The following is a 15,645-nucleotide window of genomic DNA, read 5'->3' on the forward strand; positions in this document are numbered from 1 at the left end:
CCTCTGCAAAAACTCGGGTCCGTCCGGGATTTGAACCCGGGACCACTCACACCCGAAGCGAGTATCATACCCCTAGGCCAGCGGACCATGTATGACACTGAAACATGCTCAACTCGTCGGCCTACAATATAACTAGTTGCATTTGAATAGTCACTAAATTACCTCTGCAAAAACTCGGGTCCGTCCGGGATTTGAACCCGGGACCACTCACACCCAAAGCGAGCATCATACCCCTAGACCAACGGACCATGTATGAAATAAAAAATGCTCAACTCATAGGCCTACCCTGTAGTTAGTTGCATTTAAATAGTCACTAAATTACCTCTGCAAAAACTCGGGTCCGTCCGGGATTTGAACCCGGGACCACTCACACCCGAAGCGAGTATCATACCCCTAGACCAACGGACGAAGTATGACACTGAAACATGCTCAGCTCGTAGTCCTTCAATTTAACTCTTTGCATTTGAATAGTCACCAAATTACCTCTGCAAAAACTCGGGTCCGTCCGGGATTTGAACCCGGGACCACTCACACCCGAAGCGAGTACCATACCCCTAGACCAACGGACCATGTATGACACTCAAACATGCTCAGCTCGTAGTCCTTCAATTTAACTCGTTGCATTTAAATAGTCACTAAATTACCTCTGCAAAAACTCGGGTCCGTCCGGGATTTGAACCCGGGACCACTCACACCCGAAGCGAGTATCATACCCCTAGGCCAACGGACCATGTATGACACTGAAACATGCTCAACTCGTAGGCCTACAATATAACTAGTTGCATTTGAATAGTCACTAAATTACCTCTGCAAAAACTCGGGTCCGTCCGGGATTTGAACCCGGGACCACTCACACCCGAAGCGAGTACCATACCCCTAGACCAACGGACCATGTATGACACTCAAACATGCTCAGCTCGTAGTCCTTCAATTTAACTCGTTGCATTTAAATAGTCACTAAATTACCTCTGCAAAAACTCGGGTCCGTCCGGGATTTGAACCCGGGACCACTCACACCCGAAGCGAGTATCATACCCCTAGGCCAACGGACCATGTATGACACTCAAACATGCTCAGCTCGTAGTCCTTCAATTTAACTCGTTGCATTTAAATAGTCACTAAATTACCTCTGCAAAAACTCGGGTCCGTCCGGGATTTGAACCCGGGACCACTCACACCCGAAGCGAGTATCATACCCCTAGGCCAACGGACCATGTATGACACTGAAACATGCTCAACTCGTAGGCCTACAATATAACTAGTTGCATTTGAATAGTCACTAAATTACCTCTGCAAAAACTCGGGTCCGTCCGGGATTTGAACCCGGGACCACTCACACCCAAAGCGAGTATCATACCCCTAGACCAACGGACCATGTATGAAATAAAACATGCTCAACTCATAGGCCTACCCTGTAGTTAGTTGCATTTAAATAGTCACTAAATTACTTCTGCAAAAACTCGGGTCCGTCCGGGATTTGAACCCGGGACCACTCACACCCAAAGCGAGTATCATACCCCTAGACCAACGGACCATGTATGAAATAAAACATGCTCAACTCATAGGCCTACCCTGTAGTTAGTTGCATTTAAATAGTCACTAAATTACCTCTGCAAAAACTCGGGTCCGTCCGGGATTTGAACCCGGGACCACTCACACCCGAAGCGAGTATCATACCCCTAGACTAACGGACGAAGTATGACACTGAAACATGCTCAGCTCGTAGTCCTTCAATTTAACTCGTTGCATTTGAATAGTCACCAAATTACTTCTGCAAAAACTCGGGTCCGTCCGGGATTTGAACCCGGAACCACTCGCACCCAAAGCGAGTATCATACCCCTAGACCAACGGACCATGTATGAAATAAAACATGCTCAACTCATAGGCCTACCCTGTAGTTACTTGCATTTAAATAGTCACTAAATTACCTCTGCAAAAACTCGGGTCCGTCCGGGATTTGAACCCGGGACCACTCACACCCGAAGCGAGTACCATACCCCTAGACCAACGAACCATGTATGACACTGAAACATGCTCAACTCGTAGGCCTACAATATAACTAGTTGCATTTAAATAGTCACTAAATTACCTCTGCAAAAACTCGGGTCCGTCCGGGATTTGAACCCGGGACCACTCACACCCAAAGCGAGTATCATACCCCTAGACCAACGGACCATGTATGAAATATAACATGCTCAACTCATAGGCCTACCCTGTAGTTAGTTGCATTTAAATAGTCACTAAATTACCTCTGCAAAAACTCGGGTCCGTCCGGGATTTGAACCCGGGACCACTCACACCCGAAGCGAGTATCATACCCCTAGGCCAGCGGACCATGTATGACACTGAAACATGCTCAACTCGTCGGCCTACAATATAACTAGTTGCATTTGAATAGTCACTAAATTACCTCTGCAAAAACTCGGGTCCGTCCGGGATTTGAACCCGGGACCACTCACACCCGAAGCGAGTATCATACCCCTAGGCCAGCGGACCATGTATGACACTGAAACATGCTCAACTCGTCGGCCTCCAATATAACTAGTTGCATTTGAATAGTCACTAAATTACCTCTGCAAAAACTCGGGTCCGTCCGGGATTTGAACCCGGGACCACTCACACCCAAAGCGAGCATCATACCCCTAGACCAACGGACCATGTATGAAATAAAAAATGCTCAACTCATAGGCCTACCCTGTAGTTAGTTGCATTTAAATAGTCACTAAATTACCTCTGCAAAAACTCGGGTCCGTCCGGGATTTGAACCCGGGACCACTCACACCCGAAGCGAGTATCATACCCCTAGACCAACGGACGAAGTATGACACTGAAAGATGCTCAGCTCGTAGTCCTTCAATTTAACTCTTTGCATTTGAATAGTCACCAAATTACCTCTGCAAAAACTCGGGTCCGTCCGGGATTTGAACCCGGGACCACTTACACCCGAAGCGAGTACCATACCCCTAGACCAACGGACCATGTATGACACTCAAACATGCTCAGCTCGTAGTCCTTCAATTTAACTCGTTGCATTTAAATAGTCACTAAATTACCTCTGCAAAAACTCGGGTCCGTCCGGGATTTGAACCCGGGACCACTCACACCCGAAGCGAGTATCATACCCCTAGGCCAACGGACCATGTATGACACTGAAACATGCTCAACTCGTAGGCCTACAATATAACTAGTTGCATTTGAATAGTCACTAAATTACCTCTGGAAAAACTCGGGTCCGTCCGGGATTTGAACCCGGGACCACTCACACCCGAAGCGAGTACCATACCCCTAGACCAACGGACCATGTATGACACTCAAACATGCTCAGCTCGTAGTCCTTCAATTTAACTCGTTGCATTTAAATAGTCACTAAATTACCTCTGCAAAAACTCGGGTCCGTCCGGGATTTGAACCCGGGACCACTCACACCCGAAGCGAGTATCATACCCCTAGGCCAACGGACCATGTATGACACTCAAACATGCTCAGCTCGTAGTCCTTCAATTTAACTCGTTGCATTTAAATAGTCACTAAATTACCTCTGCAAAAACTCGGGTCCGTCCGGGATTTGAACCCGGGACCACTCACACCCGAAGCGAGTATCATACCCCTAGACCAACGGACCATGTATGACACTCAAACATGCTCAGCTCGTAGTCCTTCAATTTAACTCGTTGCATTTAAATAGTCACTAAATTACCTCTGCAAAAACTCGGGTCCGTCCGGGATTTGAACCCGGGACCACTCACACCCGAAGCGAGTATCATACCCCTAGGCCAACGGACCATGTATGACACTCAAACATGCTCAGCTCGTAGTCCTTCAATTTAACTCGTTGCATTTAAATAGTCACTAAATTACCTCTGCAAAAACTCGGGTCCGTCCGGGATTTGAACCCGGGACCACTCACACCCGAAGCGAGTATCATACCCCTAGGCCAACGGACCATGTATGACACTCAAACATGCTCAGCTCGTAGTCCTTCAATTTAACTCGTTGCATTTAAATAGTCACTAAATTACCTCTGCAAAAACTCGGGTCCGTCCGGGATTTGAACCCGGGACCACTCACACCCGAAGCGAGTATCATACCCCTAGGCCAACGGACCATGTATGACACTGAAACATGCTCAACTCGTAGGCCTACAATATAACTAGTTGCATTTGAATAGTCACTAAATTACCTCTGCAAAAACTCGGGTCCGTCCGGGATTTGAACCCGGGACCACTCACACCCAAAGCGAGTATCATACCCCTAGACCAACGGACCATGTATGAAATAAAACATGCTCAACTCATAGGCCTACCCTGTAGTTAGTTGCATTTAAATAGTCACTAAATTACTTCTGCAAAAACTCGGGTCCGTCCGGGATTTGAACCCGGGACCACTCACACCCAAAGCGAGTATCATACCCCTAGACCAACGGACCATGTATGAAATAAAACATGCTCAACTCATAGGCCTACCCTGTAGTTAGTTGCATTTAAATAGTCACTAAATTACCTCTGCAAAAACTCGGGTCCGTCCGGGATTTGAACCCGGGACCACTCACACCCGAAGCGAGTATCATACCCCTAGACCAACGGACGAAGTATGACACTGAAACATGCTCAGCTCGTAGTCCTTCAATTTAACTCGTTGCATTTGAATAGTCACCAAATTACTTCTGCAAAAACTCGGGTCCGTCCGGGATTTGAACCCGGAACCACTCGCACCCAAAGCGAGTATCATACCCCTAGACCAACGGCCCATGTATGAAATAAAACATGCTCAACTCATAGGCCTACCCTGTAGTTACTTGCATTTAAATAGTCACTAAATTACCTCTGCAAAAACTCGGGTCCGTCCGGGATTTGAACCCGGGACCACTCACACCCGAAGCGAGTATCATACCCCTAGGCCAACGGACCATGTATGACACTCAAACATGCTCAGCTCGTAGTCCTTCAATTTAACTCGTTGCATTTAAATAGTCACTAAATTACCTCTGCAAAAACTCGGGTCCGTCCGGGATTTGAACCCGGAACCACTCGCACCCAAAGCGAGTATCATACCCCTAGACCAACGGCCCATGTATGAAATAAAACATGCTCAACTCATAGGCCTACCCTGTAGTTACTTGCATTTAAATAGTCACTAAATTACCTCTGCAAAAACTCGGGTCCGTCCGGGATTTGAACCCGGGACCACTCACACCCGAAGCGAGTATCATACCCCTAGGCCAACGGACCATGTATGACACTCAAACATGCTCAGCTCGTAGTCCTTCAATTTAACTCGTTGCATTTAAATAGTCACTAAATTACCTCTGCAAAAACTCGGGTCCGTCCGGGATTTGAACCCGGGACCACTCACACCCGAAGCGAGTATCATACCCCTAGACCAACGGACCATGTATGACACTCAAACATGCTCAGCTCGTAGTCCTTCAATTTAACTCGTTGCATTTAAATAGTCACTAAATTACCTCTGCAAAAACTCGGGTCCGTCCGGGATTTGAACCCGGGACCACTCACACCCGAAGCGAGTATCATACCCCTAGGCCAACGGACCATGTATGACACTCAAACATGCTCAGCTCGTAGTCCTTCAATTTAACTCGTTGCATTTAAATAGTCACTAAATTACCTCTGCAAAAACTCGGGTCCGTCCGGGATTTGAACCCGGGACCACTCACACCCGAAGCGAGTATCATACCCCTAGACCAACGGACCATGTATGACACTCAAACATGCTCAGCTCGTAGTCCTTCAATTTAACTCGTTGCATTTAAATAGTCACTAAATTACCTCTGCAAAAACTCGGGTCCGTCCGGGATTTGAACCCGGGACCACTCACACCCGAAGCGAGTATCATACCCCTAGGCCAACGGACCATGTATGACACTCAAACATGCTCAGCTCGTAGTCCTTCAATTTAACTCGTTGCATTTAAATAGTCACTAAATTACCTCTGCAAAAACTCGGGTCCGTCCGGGATTTGAACCCGGGACCACTCACACCCGAAGCGAGTATCATACCCCTAGGCCAACGGACCATGTATGACACTCAAACATGCTCAGCTCGTAGTCCTTCAATTTAACTCGTTGCATTTAAATAGTCACTAAATTACCTCTGCAAAAACTCGGGTCCGTCCGGGATTTGAACCCGGGACCACTCACACCCGAAGCGAGTATCATACCCCTAGGCCAACGGACCATGTATGACACTGAAACATGCTCAACTCGTAGGCCTACAATATAACTAGTTGCATTTGAATAGTCACTAAATTACCTCTGCAAAAACTCGGGTCCGTCCGGGATTTGAACCCGGGACCACTCACACCCAAAGCGAGTATCATACCCCTAGACCAACGGACCATGTATGAAATAAAACATGCTCAACTCATAGGCCTACCCTGTAGTTAGTTGCATTTAAATAGTCACTAAATTACTTCTGCAAAAACTCGGGTCCGTCCGGGATTTGAACCCGGGACCACTCACACCCAAAGCGAGTATCATACCCCTAGACCAACGGACCATGTATGAAATAAAACATGCTCAACTCATAGGCCTACCCTGTAGTTAGTTGCATTTAAATAGTCACTAAATTACCTCTGCAAAAAACTCGGGTCCGTCCGGGATTTGAACCCGGGACCACTCACACCCGAAGCGAGTATCATACCCCTAGACCAACGGACGAAGTATGACACTGAAACATGCTCAGCTCGTAGTCCTTCAATTTAACTCGTTGCATTTGAATAGTCACCAAATTACTTCTGCAAAAACTCGGGTCCGTCCGGGATTTGAACCCGGAACCACTCGCACCCAAAGCGAGTATCATACCCCTAGACCAACGGACCATGTATGAAATAAAACATGCTCAACTCATAGGCCTACCCTGTAGTTACTTGCATTTAAATAGTCACTAAATTACCTCTGCAAAAACTCGGGTCCGTCCGGGATTTGAACCCGGGACCACTCACACCCGAAGCGAGTACCATACCCCTAGACCAACGAACCATGTATGACACTGAAACATGCTCAACTCGTAGGCCTACAATATAACTAGTTGCATTTAAATAGTCACTAAATTACCTCTGCAAAAACTCGGGTCCGTCCGGGATTTGAACCCGGGACCACTCACACCCAAAGCGAGTATCATACCCCTAGACCAACGGACCATGTATGAAATATAACATGCTCAACTCATAGGCCTACCCTGTAGTTACTTGCATTTAAATAGTCACTAAATTACCTCTGCAAAAACTCGGGTCCGTCCGGGATTTGAACCCGGGACCACTCACACCCGAAGCGAGTACCATACCCCTAGACCAACGAACCATGTATGACACTGAAACATGCTCAACTCGTAGGCCTACAATATAACTAGTTGCATTTAAATAGTCACTAAATTACCTCTGCAAAAACTCGGGTCCGTCCGGGATTTGAACCCGGGACCACTCACACCCAAAGCGAGTATCATACCCCTAGACCAACGGACCATGTATGAAATATAACATGCTCAACTCATAGGCCTACCCTGTAGTTACTTGCATTTAAATAGTCACTAAATTACCTCTGCAAAAACTCGGGTCCGTCCGGGATTTGAACCCGGGACCACTCACACCCAAAGCGAGTATCATACCCCTAGACCAACGGACCATGTATGAAATAAAACATGCTCAACTCATAGGCCTACCCTGTAGTTAGTTGCATTTAAATAGTCACTAAATTACTTCTGCAAAAACTCGGGTCCGTCCGGGATTTGAACCCGGGACCACTCACACCCAAAGCGAGTATCATACCCCTAGACCAACGGACCATGTATGAAATAAAACATGCTCAACTCATAGGCCTACCCTGTAGTTAGTTGCATTTAAATAGTCACTAAATTACCTCTGCAAAAACTCGGGTCCGTCCGGGATTTGAACCCGGGACCACTCACACCCGAAGCGAGTATCATACCCCTAGACCAACGGACGAAGTATGACACTGAAACATGCTCAGCTCGTAGTCCTTCAATTTAACTCGTTGCATTTGAATAGTCACCAAATTACTTCTGCAAAAACTCGGGTCCGTCCGGGATTTGAACCCGGAACCACTCGCACCCAAAGCGAGTATCATACCCCTAGACCAACGGCCCATGTATGAAATAAAACATGCTCAACTCATAGGCCTACCCTGTAGTTACTTGCATTTAAATAGTCACTAAATTACCTCTGCAAAAACTCGGGTCCGTCCGGGATTTGAACCCGGGACCACTCACACCCGAAGCGAGTACCATACCCCTAGACCAACGAACCATGTATGACACTGAAACATGCTCAACTCGTAGGCCTACAATATAACTAGTTGCATTTAAATAGTCACTAAATTACCTCTGCAAAAACTCGGGTCCGTCCGGGATTTGAACCCGGGACCACTCACACCCAAAGCGAGTATCATACCCCTAGATCAACGGACCATGTATGAAATATAACATGCTCAACTCATAGGCCTACCCTGTAGTTACTTGCATTTAAATAGTCACTAAATTACCTCTGCAAAAACTCGGGTCCGTCCGGGATTTGAACCCGGGACCACTCACACCCAAAGCGAGTATCATACCCCTAGACCAACGGACCATGTATGAAATAAAACATGCTCAACTCATAGGCCTACCCTGTAGTTAGTTGCATTTAAATAGTCACTAAATTACTTCTGCAAAAACTCGGGTCCGTCCGGGATTTGAACCCGGGACCACTCACACCCAAAGCGAGTATCATACCCCTAGACCAACGGACCATGTATGAAATAAAACATGCTCAACTCATAGGCCTACCCTGTAGTTAGTTGCATTTAAATAGTCACTAAATTACCTCTGCAAAAACTCGGGTCCGTCCGGGATTTGAACCCGGGACCACTCACACCCGAAGCCAGTATCATACCCCTAGACCAACGGACGAAGTATGACACTGAAACATGCTCAGCTCGTAGTCCTTCAATTTAACTCGTTGCATTTGAATAGTCACCAAATTACTTCTGCAAAAACTCGGGTCCGTCCGGGATTTGAACCCGGAACCACTCGCACCCAAAGCGAGTATCATACCCCTAGACCAACGGACCATGTATGAAATAAAACATGCTCAACTCATAGGCCTACCCTGTAGTTAGTTGCATTTAAATAGTCACTAAATTACCTCTGCAAAAACTCGGGTCCGTCCGGGATTTGAACCCGGGACCACTCACACCCGAAGCGAGTATCATACCCCTAGACTAACGGACGAAGTATGACACTGAAACATGCTCAGCTCGTAGTCCTTCAATTTAACTCGTTGCATTTGAATAGTCACCAAATTACTTCTGCAAAAACTCGGGTCCGTCCGGGATTTGAACCCGGAACCACTCGCACCCAAAGCGAGTATCATACCCCTAGACCAACGGACCATGTATGAAATAAAACATGCTCAACTCATAGGCCTACCCTGTAGTTACTTGCATTTAAATAGTCACTAAATAACCTCTGCAAAAACTCGGGTCCGTCCGGGATTTGAACCCGGGACCACTCACACCCGAAGCGAGTACCATACCCCTAGACCAACGAACCATGTATGACACTGAAACATGCTCAACTCGTAGGCCTACAATATAACTAGTTGCATTTAAATAGTCACTAAATTACCTCTGCAAAAACTCGGGTCCGTCCGGGATTTGAACCCGGGACCACTCACACCCAAAGCGAGTATCATACCCCTAGACCAACGGACCATGTATGAAATATAACATGCTCAACTCATAGGCCTACCCTGTAGTTAGTTGCATTTAAATAGTCACTAAATTACCTCTGCAAAAACTCGGGTCCGTCCGGGATTTGAACCCGGGACCACTCACACCCGAAGCGAGTATCATACCCCTAGGCCAGCGGACCATGTATGACACTGAAACATGCTCAACTCGTCGGCCTACAATATAACTAGTTGCATTTGAATAGTCACTAAATTACCTCTGCAAAAACTCGGGTCCGTCCGGGATTTGAACCCGGGACCACTCACACCCGAAGCGAGTATCATACCCCTAGGCCAGCGGACCATGTATGACACTGAAACATGCTCAACTCGTCGGCCTCCAATATAACTAGTTGCATTTGAATAGTCACTAAATTACCTCTGCAAAAACTCGGGTCCGTCCGGGATTTGAACCCGGGACCACTCACACCCAAAGCGAGCATCATACCCCTAGACCAACGGACCATGTATGAAATAAAAAATGCTCAACTCATAGGCCTACCCTGTAGTTAGTTGCATTTAAATAGTCACTAAATTACCTCTGCAAAAACTCGGGTCCGTCCGGGATTTGAACCCGGGACCACTCACACCCGAAGCGAGTATCATACCCCTAGACCAACGGACGAAGTATGACACTGAAAGATGCTCAGCTCGTAGTCCTTCAATTTAACTCTTTGCATTTGAATAGTCACCAAATTACCTCTGCAAAAACTCGGGTCCGTCCGGGATTTGAACCCGGGACCACTTACACCCGAAGCGAGTACCATACCCCTAGACCAACGGACCATGTATGACACTCAAACATGCTCAGCTCGTAGTCCTTCAATTTAACTCGTTGCATTTAAATAGTCACTAAATTACCTCTGCAAAAACTCGGGTCCGTCCGGGATTTGAACCCGGGACCACTCACACCCGAAGCGAGTATCATACCCCTAGGCCAACGGACCATGTATGACACTGAAACATGCTCAACTCGTAGGCCTACAATATAACTAGTTGCATTTGAATAGTCACTAAATTACCTCTGGAAAAACTCGGGTCCGTCCGGGATTTGAACCCGGGACCACTCACACCCGAAGCGAGTACCATACCCCTAGACCAACGGACCATGTATGACACTCAAACATGCTCAGCTCGTAGTCCTTCAATTTAACTCGTTGCATTTAAATAGTCACTAAATTACCTCTGCAAAAACTCGGGTCCGTCCGGGATTTGAACCCGGGACCACTCACACCCGAAGCGAGTATCATACCCCTAGGCCAACGGACCATGTATGACACTCAAACATGCTCAGCTCGTAGTCCTTCAATTTAACTCGTTGCATTTAAATAGTCACTAAATTACCTCTGCAAAAACTCGGGTCCGTCCGGGATTTGAACCCGGGACCACTCACACCCGAAGCGAGTATCATACCCCTAGACCAACGGACCATGTATGACACTCAAACATGCTCAGCTCGTAGTCCTTCAATTTAACTCGTTGCATTTAAATAGTCACTAAATTACCTCTGCAAAAACTCGGGTCCGTCCGGGATTTGAACCCGGGACCACTCACACCCGAAGCGAGTATCATACCCCTAGGCCAACGGACCATGTATGACACTCAAACATGCTCAGCTCGTAGTCCTTCAATTTAACTCGTTGCATTTAAATAGTCACTAAATTACCTCTGCAAAAACTCGGGTCCGTCCGGGATTTGAACCCGGGACCACTCACACCCGAAGCGAGTATCATACCCCTAGGCCAACGGACCATGTATGACACTCAAACATGCTCAGCTCGTAGTCCTTCAATTTAACTCGTTGCATTTAAATAGTCACTAAATTACCTCTGCAAAAACTCGGGTCCGTCCGGGATTTGAACCCGGGACCACTCACATCCGAAGCGAGTATCATACCCCTAGGCCAACGGACCATGTATGACACTGAAACATGCTCAACTCGTAGGCCTACAATATAACTAGTTGCATTTGAATAGTCACTAAATTACCTCTGCAAAAACTCGGGTCCGTCCGGGATTTGAACCCGGGACCACTCACACCCAAAGCGAGTATCATACCCCTAGACCAACGGACCATGTATGAAATAAAACATGCTCAACTCATAGGCCTACCCTGTAGTTAGTTGCATTTAAATAGTCACTAAATTACTTCTGCAAAAACTCGGGTCCGTCCGGGATTTGAACCCGGGACCACTCACACCCAAAGCGAGTATCATACCCCTAGACCAACGGACCATGTATGAAATAAAACATGCTCAACTCATAGGCCTACCCTGTAGTTAGTTGCATTTAAATAGTCACTAAATTACCTCTGCAAAAAACTCGGGTCCGTCCGGGATTTGAACCCGGGACCACTCACACCCGAAGCGAGTATCATACCCCTAGACCAACGGACGAAGTATGACACTGAAACATGCTCAGCTCGTAGTCCTTCAATTTAACTCGTTGCATTTGAATAGTCACCAAATTACTTCTGCAAAAACTCGGGTCCGTCCGGGATTTGAACCCGGAACCACTCGCACCCAAAGCGAGTATCATACCCCTAGACCAACGGACCATGTATGAAATAAAACATGCTCAACTCATAGGCCTACCCTGTAGTTACTTGCATTTAAATAGTCACTAAATTACCTCTGCAAAAACTCGGGTCCGTCCGGGATTTGAACCCGGGACCACTCACACCCGAAGCGAGTACCATACCCCTAGACCAACGAACCATGTATGACACTGAAACATGCTCAACTCGTAGGCCTACAATATAACTAGTTGCATTTAAATAGTCACTAAATTACCTCTGCAAAAACTCGGGTCCGTCCGGGATTTGAACCCGGGACCACTCACACCCAAAGCGAGTATCATACCCCTAGACCAACGGACCATGTATGAAATATAACATGCTCAACTCATAGGCCTACCCTGTAGTTACTTGCATTTAAATAGTCACTAAATTACCTCTGCAAAAACTCGGGTCCGTCCGGGATTTGAACCCGGGACCACTCACACCCGAAGCGAGTACCATACCCCTAGACCAACGAACCATGTATGACACTGAAACATGCTCAACTCGTAGGCCTACAATATAACTAGTTGCATTTAAATAGTCACTAAATTACCTCTGCAAAAACTCGGGTCCGTCCGGGATTTGAACCCGGGACCACTCACACCCAAAGCGAGTATCATACCCCTAGACCAACGGACCATGTATGAAATATAACATGCTCAACTCATAGGCCTACCCTGTAGTTACTTGCATTTAAATAGTCACTAAATTACCTCTGCAAAAACTCGGGTCCGTCCGGGATTTGAACCCGGGACCACTCACACCCAAAGCGAGTATCATACCCCTAGACCAACGGACCATGTATGAAATAAAACATGCTCAACTCATAGGCCTACCCTGTAGTTAGTTGCATTTAAATAGTCACTAAATTACTTCTGCAAAAACTCGGGTCCGTCCGGGATTTGAACCCGGGACCACTCACACCCAAAGCGAGTATCATACCCCTAGACCAACGGACCATGTATGAAATAAAACATGCTCAACTCATAGGCCTACCCTGTAGTTAGTTGCATTTAAATAGTCACTAAATTACCTCTGCAAAAAACTCGGGTCCGTCCGGGATTTGAACCCGGGACCACTCACACCCGAAGCGAGTATCATACCCCTAGACCAACGGACGAAGTATGACACTGAAACATGCTCAGCTCGTAGTCCTTCAATTTAACTCGTTGCATTTGAATAGTCACCAAATTACTTCTGCAAAAACTCGGGTCCGTCCGGGATTTGAACCCGGAACCACTCGCACCCAAAGCGAGTATCATACCCCTAGACCAACGGACCATGTATGAAATAAAACATGCTCAACTCATAGGCCTACCCTGTAGTTACTTGCATTTAAATAGTCACTAAATTACCTCTGCAAAAACTCGGGTCCGTCCGGGATTTGAACCCGGGACCACTCACACCCGAAGCGAGTACCATACCCCTAGACCAACGAACCATGTATGACACTGAAACATGCTCAACTCGTAGGCCTACAATATAACTAGTTGCATTTAAATAGTCACTAAATTACCTCTGCAAAAACTCGGGTCCGTCCGGGATTTGAACCCGGGACCACTCACACCCAAAGCGAGTATCATACCCCTAGACCAACGGACCATGTATGAAATATAACATGCTCAACTCATAGGCCTACCCTGTAGTTACTTGCATTTAAATAGTCACTAAATTACCTCTGCAAAAACTCGGGTCCGTCCGGGATTTGAACCCGGGACCACTCACACCCGAAGCGAGTACCATACCCCTAGACCAACGAACCATGTATGACACTGAAACATGCTCAACTCGTAGGCCTACAATATAACTAGTTGCATTTAAATAGTCACTAAATTACCTCTGCAAAAACTCGGGTCCGTCCGGGATTTGAACCCGGGACCACTCACACCCAAAGCGAGTATCATACCCCTAGACCAACGGACCATGTATGAAATATAACATGCTCAACTCATAGGCCTACCCTGTAGTTACTTGCATTTAAATAGTCACTAAATTACCTCTGCAAAAACTCGGGTCCGTCCGGGATTTGAACCCGGGACCACTCACACCCAAAGCGAGTATCATACCCCTAGACCAACGGACCATGTATGAAATAAAACATGCTCAACTCATAGGCCTACCCTGTAGTTAGTTGCATTTAAATAGTCACTAAATTACTTCTGCAAAAACTCGGGTCCGTCCGGGATTTGAACCCGGGACCACTCACACCCAAAGCGAGTATCATACCCCTAGACCAACGGACCATGTATGAAATAAAACATGCTCAACTCATAGGCCTACCCTGTAGTTAGTTGCATTTATATAGTCACTAAATTACCTCTGCAAAAACTCGGGTCCGTCCGGGATTTGAACCCGGGACCACTCACACCCGAAGCGAGTATCATACCCCTAGACCAACGGACGAAGTATGACACTGAAACATGCTCAGCTCGTAGTCCTTCAATTTAACTCGTTGCATTTGAATAGTCACCAAATTACTTCTGCAAAAACTCGGGTCCGTCCGGGATTTGAACCCGGAACCACTCGCACCCAAAGCGAGTATCATACCCCTAGACCAACGGCCCATGTATGAAATAAAACATGCTCAACTCATAGGCCTACCCTGTAGTTACTTGCATTTAAATAGTCACTAAATTACCTCTGCAAAAACTCGGGTCCGTCCGGGATTTGAACCCGGGACCACTCACACCCGAAGCGAGTACCATACCCCTAGACCAACGAACCATGTATGACACTGAAACATGCTCAACTCGTAGGCCTACAATATAACTAGTTGCATTTAAATAGTCACTAAATTACCTCTGCAAAAACTCGGGTCCGTCCGGGATTTGAACCCGGGACCACTCACACCCAAAGCGAGTATCATACCCCTAGATCAACGGACCATGTATGAAATATAACATGCTCAACTCATAGGCCTACCCTGTAGTTACTTGCATTTAAATAGTCACTAAATTACCTCTGCAAAAACTCGGGTCCGTCCGGGATTTGAACCCGGGACCACTCACACCCAAAGCGAGTATCATACCCCTAGACCAACGGACCATGTATGAAATAAAACATGCTCAACTCATAGGCCTACCCTGTAGTTAGTTGCATTTAAATAGTCACTAAATTACTTCTGCAAAAACTCGGGTCCGTCCGGGATTTGAACCCGGGACCACTCACACCCAAAGCGAGTATCATACCCCTAGACCAACGGACCATGTATGAAATAAAACATGCTCAACTCATAGGCCTACCCTGTAGTTAGTTGCATTTAAATAGTCACTAAATTACCTCTGCAAAAACTCGGGTCCGTCCGGGATTTGAACCCGGGACCACTCACACCCGAAGCCAGTATC

The 15,645-nt window shown here is 46.8% G+C and overlaps 85 non-coding genes across 85 annotated transcripts; all 85 read right to left on the minus strand.

The window, feature by feature from the left end:
* Positions 1-176: 176 nt before the first annotated feature.
* TRNAP-UGG (transfer RNA proline (anticodon UGG)) lies at positions 177-248 on the minus strand. Its single transcript has one exon. It is a non-coding gene; the product is annotated as a tRNA-Pro (tRNA).
* Positions 249-334: 86 nt separating this feature from the next.
* Positions 335-408, minus strand: TRNAP-CGG (transfer RNA proline (anticodon CGG)). Its single transcript has one exon. It is a non-coding gene; the product is annotated as a tRNA-Pro (tRNA).
* Positions 409-497: 89 nt separating this feature from the next.
* On the minus strand, positions 498-569 carry TRNAP-CGG (transfer RNA proline (anticodon CGG)). Its single transcript has one exon. It is a non-coding gene; the product is annotated as a tRNA-Pro (tRNA).
* An 89-nt stretch (positions 570-658) lies between these two features.
* TRNAP-CGG (transfer RNA proline (anticodon CGG)) lies at positions 659-730 on the minus strand. The gene has a single exon. It is a non-coding gene; the product is annotated as a tRNA-Pro (tRNA).
* Positions 731-819: 89 nt separating this feature from the next.
* On the minus strand, positions 820-891 carry TRNAP-CGG (transfer RNA proline (anticodon CGG)). The gene has a single exon. It is a non-coding gene; the product is annotated as a tRNA-Pro (tRNA).
* An 89-nt stretch (positions 892-980) lies between these two features.
* On the minus strand, positions 981-1,052 carry TRNAP-CGG (transfer RNA proline (anticodon CGG)). Its single transcript has one exon. It is a non-coding gene; the product is annotated as a tRNA-Pro (tRNA).
* An 89-nt stretch (positions 1,053-1,141) lies between these two features.
* TRNAP-CGG (transfer RNA proline (anticodon CGG)) lies at positions 1,142-1,213 on the minus strand. The gene has a single exon. It is a non-coding gene; the product is annotated as a tRNA-Pro (tRNA).
* Positions 1,214-1,302: 89 nt separating this feature from the next.
* Positions 1,303-1,374, minus strand: TRNAP-UGG (transfer RNA proline (anticodon UGG)). The gene has a single exon. It is a non-coding gene; the product is annotated as a tRNA-Pro (tRNA).
* Positions 1,375-1,462: 88 nt separating this feature from the next.
* On the minus strand, positions 1,463-1,534 carry TRNAP-UGG (transfer RNA proline (anticodon UGG)). The gene has a single exon. It is a non-coding gene; the product is annotated as a tRNA-Pro (tRNA).
* An 86-nt stretch (positions 1,535-1,620) lies between these two features.
* On the minus strand, positions 1,621-1,694 carry TRNAP-CGG (transfer RNA proline (anticodon CGG)). Its single transcript has one exon. It is a non-coding gene; the product is annotated as a tRNA-Pro (tRNA).
* An 89-nt stretch (positions 1,695-1,783) lies between these two features.
* TRNAP-UGG (transfer RNA proline (anticodon UGG)) lies at positions 1,784-1,855 on the minus strand. Its single transcript has one exon. It is a non-coding gene; the product is annotated as a tRNA-Pro (tRNA).
* An 88-nt stretch (positions 1,856-1,943) lies between these two features.
* On the minus strand, positions 1,944-2,015 carry TRNAP-CGG (transfer RNA proline (anticodon CGG)). Its single transcript has one exon. It is a non-coding gene; the product is annotated as a tRNA-Pro (tRNA).
* Positions 2,016-2,104: 89 nt separating this feature from the next.
* Positions 2,105-2,176, minus strand: TRNAP-UGG (transfer RNA proline (anticodon UGG)). Its single transcript has one exon. It is a non-coding gene; the product is annotated as a tRNA-Pro (tRNA).
* A 410-nt stretch (positions 2,177-2,586) lies between these two features.
* TRNAP-UGG (transfer RNA proline (anticodon UGG)) lies at positions 2,587-2,658 on the minus strand. The gene has a single exon. It is a non-coding gene; the product is annotated as a tRNA-Pro (tRNA).
* Positions 2,659-2,744: 86 nt separating this feature from the next.
* TRNAP-CGG (transfer RNA proline (anticodon CGG)) lies at positions 2,745-2,818 on the minus strand. Its single transcript has one exon. It is a non-coding gene; the product is annotated as a tRNA-Pro (tRNA).
* A 250-nt stretch (positions 2,819-3,068) lies between these two features.
* TRNAP-CGG (transfer RNA proline (anticodon CGG)) lies at positions 3,069-3,140 on the minus strand. The gene has a single exon. It is a non-coding gene; the product is annotated as a tRNA-Pro (tRNA).
* An 89-nt stretch (positions 3,141-3,229) lies between these two features.
* Positions 3,230-3,301, minus strand: TRNAP-CGG (transfer RNA proline (anticodon CGG)). The gene has a single exon. It is a non-coding gene; the product is annotated as a tRNA-Pro (tRNA).
* Positions 3,302-3,390: 89 nt separating this feature from the next.
* On the minus strand, positions 3,391-3,462 carry TRNAP-CGG (transfer RNA proline (anticodon CGG)). Its single transcript has one exon. It is a non-coding gene; the product is annotated as a tRNA-Pro (tRNA).
* An 89-nt stretch (positions 3,463-3,551) lies between these two features.
* On the minus strand, positions 3,552-3,623 carry TRNAP-CGG (transfer RNA proline (anticodon CGG)). The gene has a single exon. It is a non-coding gene; the product is annotated as a tRNA-Pro (tRNA).
* Positions 3,624-3,712: 89 nt separating this feature from the next.
* Positions 3,713-3,784, minus strand: TRNAP-CGG (transfer RNA proline (anticodon CGG)). The gene has a single exon. It is a non-coding gene; the product is annotated as a tRNA-Pro (tRNA).
* An 89-nt stretch (positions 3,785-3,873) lies between these two features.
* TRNAP-CGG (transfer RNA proline (anticodon CGG)) lies at positions 3,874-3,945 on the minus strand. Its single transcript has one exon. It is a non-coding gene; the product is annotated as a tRNA-Pro (tRNA).
* Positions 3,946-4,034: 89 nt separating this feature from the next.
* On the minus strand, positions 4,035-4,106 carry TRNAP-CGG (transfer RNA proline (anticodon CGG)). Its single transcript has one exon. It is a non-coding gene; the product is annotated as a tRNA-Pro (tRNA).
* Positions 4,107-4,195: 89 nt separating this feature from the next.
* TRNAP-UGG (transfer RNA proline (anticodon UGG)) lies at positions 4,196-4,267 on the minus strand. The gene has a single exon. It is a non-coding gene; the product is annotated as a tRNA-Pro (tRNA).
* An 88-nt stretch (positions 4,268-4,355) lies between these two features.
* On the minus strand, positions 4,356-4,427 carry TRNAP-UGG (transfer RNA proline (anticodon UGG)). Its single transcript has one exon. It is a non-coding gene; the product is annotated as a tRNA-Pro (tRNA).
* An 86-nt stretch (positions 4,428-4,513) lies between these two features.
* On the minus strand, positions 4,514-4,587 carry TRNAP-CGG (transfer RNA proline (anticodon CGG)). The gene has a single exon. It is a non-coding gene; the product is annotated as a tRNA-Pro (tRNA).
* Positions 4,588-4,836: 249 nt separating this feature from the next.
* TRNAP-CGG (transfer RNA proline (anticodon CGG)) lies at positions 4,837-4,908 on the minus strand. Its single transcript has one exon. It is a non-coding gene; the product is annotated as a tRNA-Pro (tRNA).
* Positions 4,909-5,157: 249 nt separating this feature from the next.
* On the minus strand, positions 5,158-5,229 carry TRNAP-CGG (transfer RNA proline (anticodon CGG)). The gene has a single exon. It is a non-coding gene; the product is annotated as a tRNA-Pro (tRNA).
* Positions 5,230-5,318: 89 nt separating this feature from the next.
* Positions 5,319-5,390, minus strand: TRNAP-CGG (transfer RNA proline (anticodon CGG)). The gene has a single exon. It is a non-coding gene; the product is annotated as a tRNA-Pro (tRNA).
* Positions 5,391-5,479: 89 nt separating this feature from the next.
* Positions 5,480-5,551, minus strand: TRNAP-CGG (transfer RNA proline (anticodon CGG)). The gene has a single exon. It is a non-coding gene; the product is annotated as a tRNA-Pro (tRNA).
* An 89-nt stretch (positions 5,552-5,640) lies between these two features.
* Positions 5,641-5,712, minus strand: TRNAP-CGG (transfer RNA proline (anticodon CGG)). The gene has a single exon. It is a non-coding gene; the product is annotated as a tRNA-Pro (tRNA).
* Positions 5,713-5,801: 89 nt separating this feature from the next.
* TRNAP-CGG (transfer RNA proline (anticodon CGG)) lies at positions 5,802-5,873 on the minus strand. The gene has a single exon. It is a non-coding gene; the product is annotated as a tRNA-Pro (tRNA).
* Positions 5,874-5,962: 89 nt separating this feature from the next.
* TRNAP-CGG (transfer RNA proline (anticodon CGG)) lies at positions 5,963-6,034 on the minus strand. The gene has a single exon. It is a non-coding gene; the product is annotated as a tRNA-Pro (tRNA).
* Positions 6,035-6,123: 89 nt separating this feature from the next.
* Positions 6,124-6,195, minus strand: TRNAP-CGG (transfer RNA proline (anticodon CGG)). The gene has a single exon. It is a non-coding gene; the product is annotated as a tRNA-Pro (tRNA).
* Positions 6,196-6,284: 89 nt separating this feature from the next.
* TRNAP-UGG (transfer RNA proline (anticodon UGG)) lies at positions 6,285-6,356 on the minus strand. Its single transcript has one exon. It is a non-coding gene; the product is annotated as a tRNA-Pro (tRNA).
* An 88-nt stretch (positions 6,357-6,444) lies between these two features.
* Positions 6,445-6,516, minus strand: TRNAP-UGG (transfer RNA proline (anticodon UGG)). Its single transcript has one exon. It is a non-coding gene; the product is annotated as a tRNA-Pro (tRNA).
* An 87-nt stretch (positions 6,517-6,603) lies between these two features.
* TRNAP-CGG (transfer RNA proline (anticodon CGG)) lies at positions 6,604-6,677 on the minus strand. The gene has a single exon. It is a non-coding gene; the product is annotated as a tRNA-Pro (tRNA).
* An 89-nt stretch (positions 6,678-6,766) lies between these two features.
* Positions 6,767-6,838, minus strand: TRNAP-UGG (transfer RNA proline (anticodon UGG)). The gene has a single exon. It is a non-coding gene; the product is annotated as a tRNA-Pro (tRNA).
* An 88-nt stretch (positions 6,839-6,926) lies between these two features.
* Positions 6,927-6,998, minus strand: TRNAP-CGG (transfer RNA proline (anticodon CGG)). The gene has a single exon. It is a non-coding gene; the product is annotated as a tRNA-Pro (tRNA).
* Positions 6,999-7,087: 89 nt separating this feature from the next.
* On the minus strand, positions 7,088-7,159 carry TRNAP-UGG (transfer RNA proline (anticodon UGG)). The gene has a single exon. It is a non-coding gene; the product is annotated as a tRNA-Pro (tRNA).
* Positions 7,160-7,247: 88 nt separating this feature from the next.
* On the minus strand, positions 7,248-7,319 carry TRNAP-CGG (transfer RNA proline (anticodon CGG)). Its single transcript has one exon. It is a non-coding gene; the product is annotated as a tRNA-Pro (tRNA).
* An 89-nt stretch (positions 7,320-7,408) lies between these two features.
* Positions 7,409-7,480, minus strand: TRNAP-UGG (transfer RNA proline (anticodon UGG)). Its single transcript has one exon. It is a non-coding gene; the product is annotated as a tRNA-Pro (tRNA).
* An 88-nt stretch (positions 7,481-7,568) lies between these two features.
* TRNAP-UGG (transfer RNA proline (anticodon UGG)) lies at positions 7,569-7,640 on the minus strand. The gene has a single exon. It is a non-coding gene; the product is annotated as a tRNA-Pro (tRNA).
* Positions 7,641-7,728: 88 nt separating this feature from the next.
* Positions 7,729-7,800, minus strand: TRNAP-UGG (transfer RNA proline (anticodon UGG)). Its single transcript has one exon. It is a non-coding gene; the product is annotated as a tRNA-Pro (tRNA).
* Positions 7,801-7,886: 86 nt separating this feature from the next.
* On the minus strand, positions 7,887-7,960 carry TRNAP-CGG (transfer RNA proline (anticodon CGG)). Its single transcript has one exon. It is a non-coding gene; the product is annotated as a tRNA-Pro (tRNA).
* Positions 7,961-8,209: 249 nt separating this feature from the next.
* Positions 8,210-8,281, minus strand: TRNAP-CGG (transfer RNA proline (anticodon CGG)). The gene has a single exon. It is a non-coding gene; the product is annotated as a tRNA-Pro (tRNA).
* Positions 8,282-8,370: 89 nt separating this feature from the next.
* On the minus strand, positions 8,371-8,442 carry TRNAP-UGG (transfer RNA proline (anticodon UGG)). Its single transcript has one exon. It is a non-coding gene; the product is annotated as a tRNA-Pro (tRNA).
* An 88-nt stretch (positions 8,443-8,530) lies between these two features.
* Positions 8,531-8,602, minus strand: TRNAP-UGG (transfer RNA proline (anticodon UGG)). The gene has a single exon. It is a non-coding gene; the product is annotated as a tRNA-Pro (tRNA).
* Positions 8,603-8,690: 88 nt separating this feature from the next.
* On the minus strand, positions 8,691-8,762 carry TRNAP-UGG (transfer RNA proline (anticodon UGG)). The gene has a single exon. It is a non-coding gene; the product is annotated as a tRNA-Pro (tRNA).
* Positions 8,763-9,011: 249 nt separating this feature from the next.
* Positions 9,012-9,083, minus strand: TRNAP-UGG (transfer RNA proline (anticodon UGG)). Its single transcript has one exon. It is a non-coding gene; the product is annotated as a tRNA-Pro (tRNA).
* An 86-nt stretch (positions 9,084-9,169) lies between these two features.
* On the minus strand, positions 9,170-9,243 carry TRNAP-CGG (transfer RNA proline (anticodon CGG)). The gene has a single exon. It is a non-coding gene; the product is annotated as a tRNA-Pro (tRNA).
* An 89-nt stretch (positions 9,244-9,332) lies between these two features.
* TRNAP-UGG (transfer RNA proline (anticodon UGG)) lies at positions 9,333-9,404 on the minus strand. Its single transcript has one exon. It is a non-coding gene; the product is annotated as a tRNA-Pro (tRNA).
* Positions 9,405-9,492: 88 nt separating this feature from the next.
* TRNAP-CGG (transfer RNA proline (anticodon CGG)) lies at positions 9,493-9,564 on the minus strand. The gene has a single exon. It is a non-coding gene; the product is annotated as a tRNA-Pro (tRNA).
* An 89-nt stretch (positions 9,565-9,653) lies between these two features.
* On the minus strand, positions 9,654-9,725 carry TRNAP-UGG (transfer RNA proline (anticodon UGG)). Its single transcript has one exon. It is a non-coding gene; the product is annotated as a tRNA-Pro (tRNA).
* A 410-nt stretch (positions 9,726-10,135) lies between these two features.
* TRNAP-UGG (transfer RNA proline (anticodon UGG)) lies at positions 10,136-10,207 on the minus strand. Its single transcript has one exon. It is a non-coding gene; the product is annotated as a tRNA-Pro (tRNA).
* Positions 10,208-10,293: 86 nt separating this feature from the next.
* TRNAP-CGG (transfer RNA proline (anticodon CGG)) lies at positions 10,294-10,367 on the minus strand. The gene has a single exon. It is a non-coding gene; the product is annotated as a tRNA-Pro (tRNA).
* Positions 10,368-10,617: 250 nt separating this feature from the next.
* On the minus strand, positions 10,618-10,689 carry TRNAP-CGG (transfer RNA proline (anticodon CGG)). The gene has a single exon. It is a non-coding gene; the product is annotated as a tRNA-Pro (tRNA).
* An 89-nt stretch (positions 10,690-10,778) lies between these two features.
* TRNAP-CGG (transfer RNA proline (anticodon CGG)) lies at positions 10,779-10,850 on the minus strand. Its single transcript has one exon. It is a non-coding gene; the product is annotated as a tRNA-Pro (tRNA).
* Positions 10,851-10,939: 89 nt separating this feature from the next.
* Positions 10,940-11,011, minus strand: TRNAP-CGG (transfer RNA proline (anticodon CGG)). The gene has a single exon. It is a non-coding gene; the product is annotated as a tRNA-Pro (tRNA).
* An 89-nt stretch (positions 11,012-11,100) lies between these two features.
* Positions 11,101-11,172, minus strand: TRNAP-CGG (transfer RNA proline (anticodon CGG)). Its single transcript has one exon. It is a non-coding gene; the product is annotated as a tRNA-Pro (tRNA).
* Positions 11,173-11,261: 89 nt separating this feature from the next.
* Positions 11,262-11,333, minus strand: TRNAP-CGG (transfer RNA proline (anticodon CGG)). The gene has a single exon. It is a non-coding gene; the product is annotated as a tRNA-Pro (tRNA).
* Positions 11,334-11,422: 89 nt separating this feature from the next.
* On the minus strand, positions 11,423-11,494 carry TRNAP-CGG (transfer RNA proline (anticodon CGG)). Its single transcript has one exon. It is a non-coding gene; the product is annotated as a tRNA-Pro (tRNA).
* Positions 11,495-11,583: 89 nt separating this feature from the next.
* On the minus strand, positions 11,584-11,655 carry TRNAP-CGG (transfer RNA proline (anticodon CGG)). The gene has a single exon. It is a non-coding gene; the product is annotated as a tRNA-Pro (tRNA).
* Positions 11,656-11,744: 89 nt separating this feature from the next.
* Positions 11,745-11,816, minus strand: TRNAP-UGG (transfer RNA proline (anticodon UGG)). Its single transcript has one exon. It is a non-coding gene; the product is annotated as a tRNA-Pro (tRNA).
* Positions 11,817-11,904: 88 nt separating this feature from the next.
* Positions 11,905-11,976, minus strand: TRNAP-UGG (transfer RNA proline (anticodon UGG)). Its single transcript has one exon. It is a non-coding gene; the product is annotated as a tRNA-Pro (tRNA).
* Positions 11,977-12,063: 87 nt separating this feature from the next.
* TRNAP-CGG (transfer RNA proline (anticodon CGG)) lies at positions 12,064-12,137 on the minus strand. The gene has a single exon. It is a non-coding gene; the product is annotated as a tRNA-Pro (tRNA).
* An 89-nt stretch (positions 12,138-12,226) lies between these two features.
* Positions 12,227-12,298, minus strand: TRNAP-UGG (transfer RNA proline (anticodon UGG)). The gene has a single exon. It is a non-coding gene; the product is annotated as a tRNA-Pro (tRNA).
* Positions 12,299-12,386: 88 nt separating this feature from the next.
* Positions 12,387-12,458, minus strand: TRNAP-CGG (transfer RNA proline (anticodon CGG)). Its single transcript has one exon. It is a non-coding gene; the product is annotated as a tRNA-Pro (tRNA).
* An 89-nt stretch (positions 12,459-12,547) lies between these two features.
* On the minus strand, positions 12,548-12,619 carry TRNAP-UGG (transfer RNA proline (anticodon UGG)). The gene has a single exon. It is a non-coding gene; the product is annotated as a tRNA-Pro (tRNA).
* An 88-nt stretch (positions 12,620-12,707) lies between these two features.
* On the minus strand, positions 12,708-12,779 carry TRNAP-CGG (transfer RNA proline (anticodon CGG)). The gene has a single exon. It is a non-coding gene; the product is annotated as a tRNA-Pro (tRNA).
* Positions 12,780-12,868: 89 nt separating this feature from the next.
* On the minus strand, positions 12,869-12,940 carry TRNAP-UGG (transfer RNA proline (anticodon UGG)). Its single transcript has one exon. It is a non-coding gene; the product is annotated as a tRNA-Pro (tRNA).
* Positions 12,941-13,028: 88 nt separating this feature from the next.
* On the minus strand, positions 13,029-13,100 carry TRNAP-UGG (transfer RNA proline (anticodon UGG)). Its single transcript has one exon. It is a non-coding gene; the product is annotated as a tRNA-Pro (tRNA).
* Positions 13,101-13,188: 88 nt separating this feature from the next.
* TRNAP-UGG (transfer RNA proline (anticodon UGG)) lies at positions 13,189-13,260 on the minus strand. Its single transcript has one exon. It is a non-coding gene; the product is annotated as a tRNA-Pro (tRNA).
* An 87-nt stretch (positions 13,261-13,347) lies between these two features.
* TRNAP-CGG (transfer RNA proline (anticodon CGG)) lies at positions 13,348-13,421 on the minus strand. Its single transcript has one exon. It is a non-coding gene; the product is annotated as a tRNA-Pro (tRNA).
* An 89-nt stretch (positions 13,422-13,510) lies between these two features.
* On the minus strand, positions 13,511-13,582 carry TRNAP-UGG (transfer RNA proline (anticodon UGG)). Its single transcript has one exon. It is a non-coding gene; the product is annotated as a tRNA-Pro (tRNA).
* An 88-nt stretch (positions 13,583-13,670) lies between these two features.
* On the minus strand, positions 13,671-13,742 carry TRNAP-CGG (transfer RNA proline (anticodon CGG)). The gene has a single exon. It is a non-coding gene; the product is annotated as a tRNA-Pro (tRNA).
* Positions 13,743-13,831: 89 nt separating this feature from the next.
* Positions 13,832-13,903, minus strand: TRNAP-UGG (transfer RNA proline (anticodon UGG)). The gene has a single exon. It is a non-coding gene; the product is annotated as a tRNA-Pro (tRNA).
* An 88-nt stretch (positions 13,904-13,991) lies between these two features.
* Positions 13,992-14,063, minus strand: TRNAP-CGG (transfer RNA proline (anticodon CGG)). The gene has a single exon. It is a non-coding gene; the product is annotated as a tRNA-Pro (tRNA).
* Positions 14,064-14,152: 89 nt separating this feature from the next.
* On the minus strand, positions 14,153-14,224 carry TRNAP-UGG (transfer RNA proline (anticodon UGG)). The gene has a single exon. It is a non-coding gene; the product is annotated as a tRNA-Pro (tRNA).
* An 88-nt stretch (positions 14,225-14,312) lies between these two features.
* TRNAP-UGG (transfer RNA proline (anticodon UGG)) lies at positions 14,313-14,384 on the minus strand. The gene has a single exon. It is a non-coding gene; the product is annotated as a tRNA-Pro (tRNA).
* An 88-nt stretch (positions 14,385-14,472) lies between these two features.
* On the minus strand, positions 14,473-14,544 carry TRNAP-UGG (transfer RNA proline (anticodon UGG)). The gene has a single exon. It is a non-coding gene; the product is annotated as a tRNA-Pro (tRNA).
* An 86-nt stretch (positions 14,545-14,630) lies between these two features.
* On the minus strand, positions 14,631-14,704 carry TRNAP-CGG (transfer RNA proline (anticodon CGG)). Its single transcript has one exon. It is a non-coding gene; the product is annotated as a tRNA-Pro (tRNA).
* Positions 14,705-14,953: 249 nt separating this feature from the next.
* Positions 14,954-15,025, minus strand: TRNAP-CGG (transfer RNA proline (anticodon CGG)). Its single transcript has one exon. It is a non-coding gene; the product is annotated as a tRNA-Pro (tRNA).
* An 89-nt stretch (positions 15,026-15,114) lies between these two features.
* Positions 15,115-15,186, minus strand: TRNAP-UGG (transfer RNA proline (anticodon UGG)). The gene has a single exon. It is a non-coding gene; the product is annotated as a tRNA-Pro (tRNA).
* An 88-nt stretch (positions 15,187-15,274) lies between these two features.
* TRNAP-UGG (transfer RNA proline (anticodon UGG)) lies at positions 15,275-15,346 on the minus strand. Its single transcript has one exon. It is a non-coding gene; the product is annotated as a tRNA-Pro (tRNA).
* An 88-nt stretch (positions 15,347-15,434) lies between these two features.
* On the minus strand, positions 15,435-15,506 carry TRNAP-UGG (transfer RNA proline (anticodon UGG)). Its single transcript has one exon. It is a non-coding gene; the product is annotated as a tRNA-Pro (tRNA).
* Between the last annotated feature and the right edge of the window lie 139 nt (positions 15,507-15,645).

The sequence above is a fragment of the Phalangium opilio genome, unplaced genomic scaffold (assembly GCF_054372755.1).
Source record: "Phalangium opilio isolate 3A_F unplaced genomic scaffold, DU_Popi_V2 ptg000487l_1, whole genome shotgun sequence".
Classification (NCBI taxonomy): Eukaryota; Metazoa; Arthropoda; class Arachnida; order Opiliones; family Phalangiidae; genus Phalangium; species Phalangium opilio.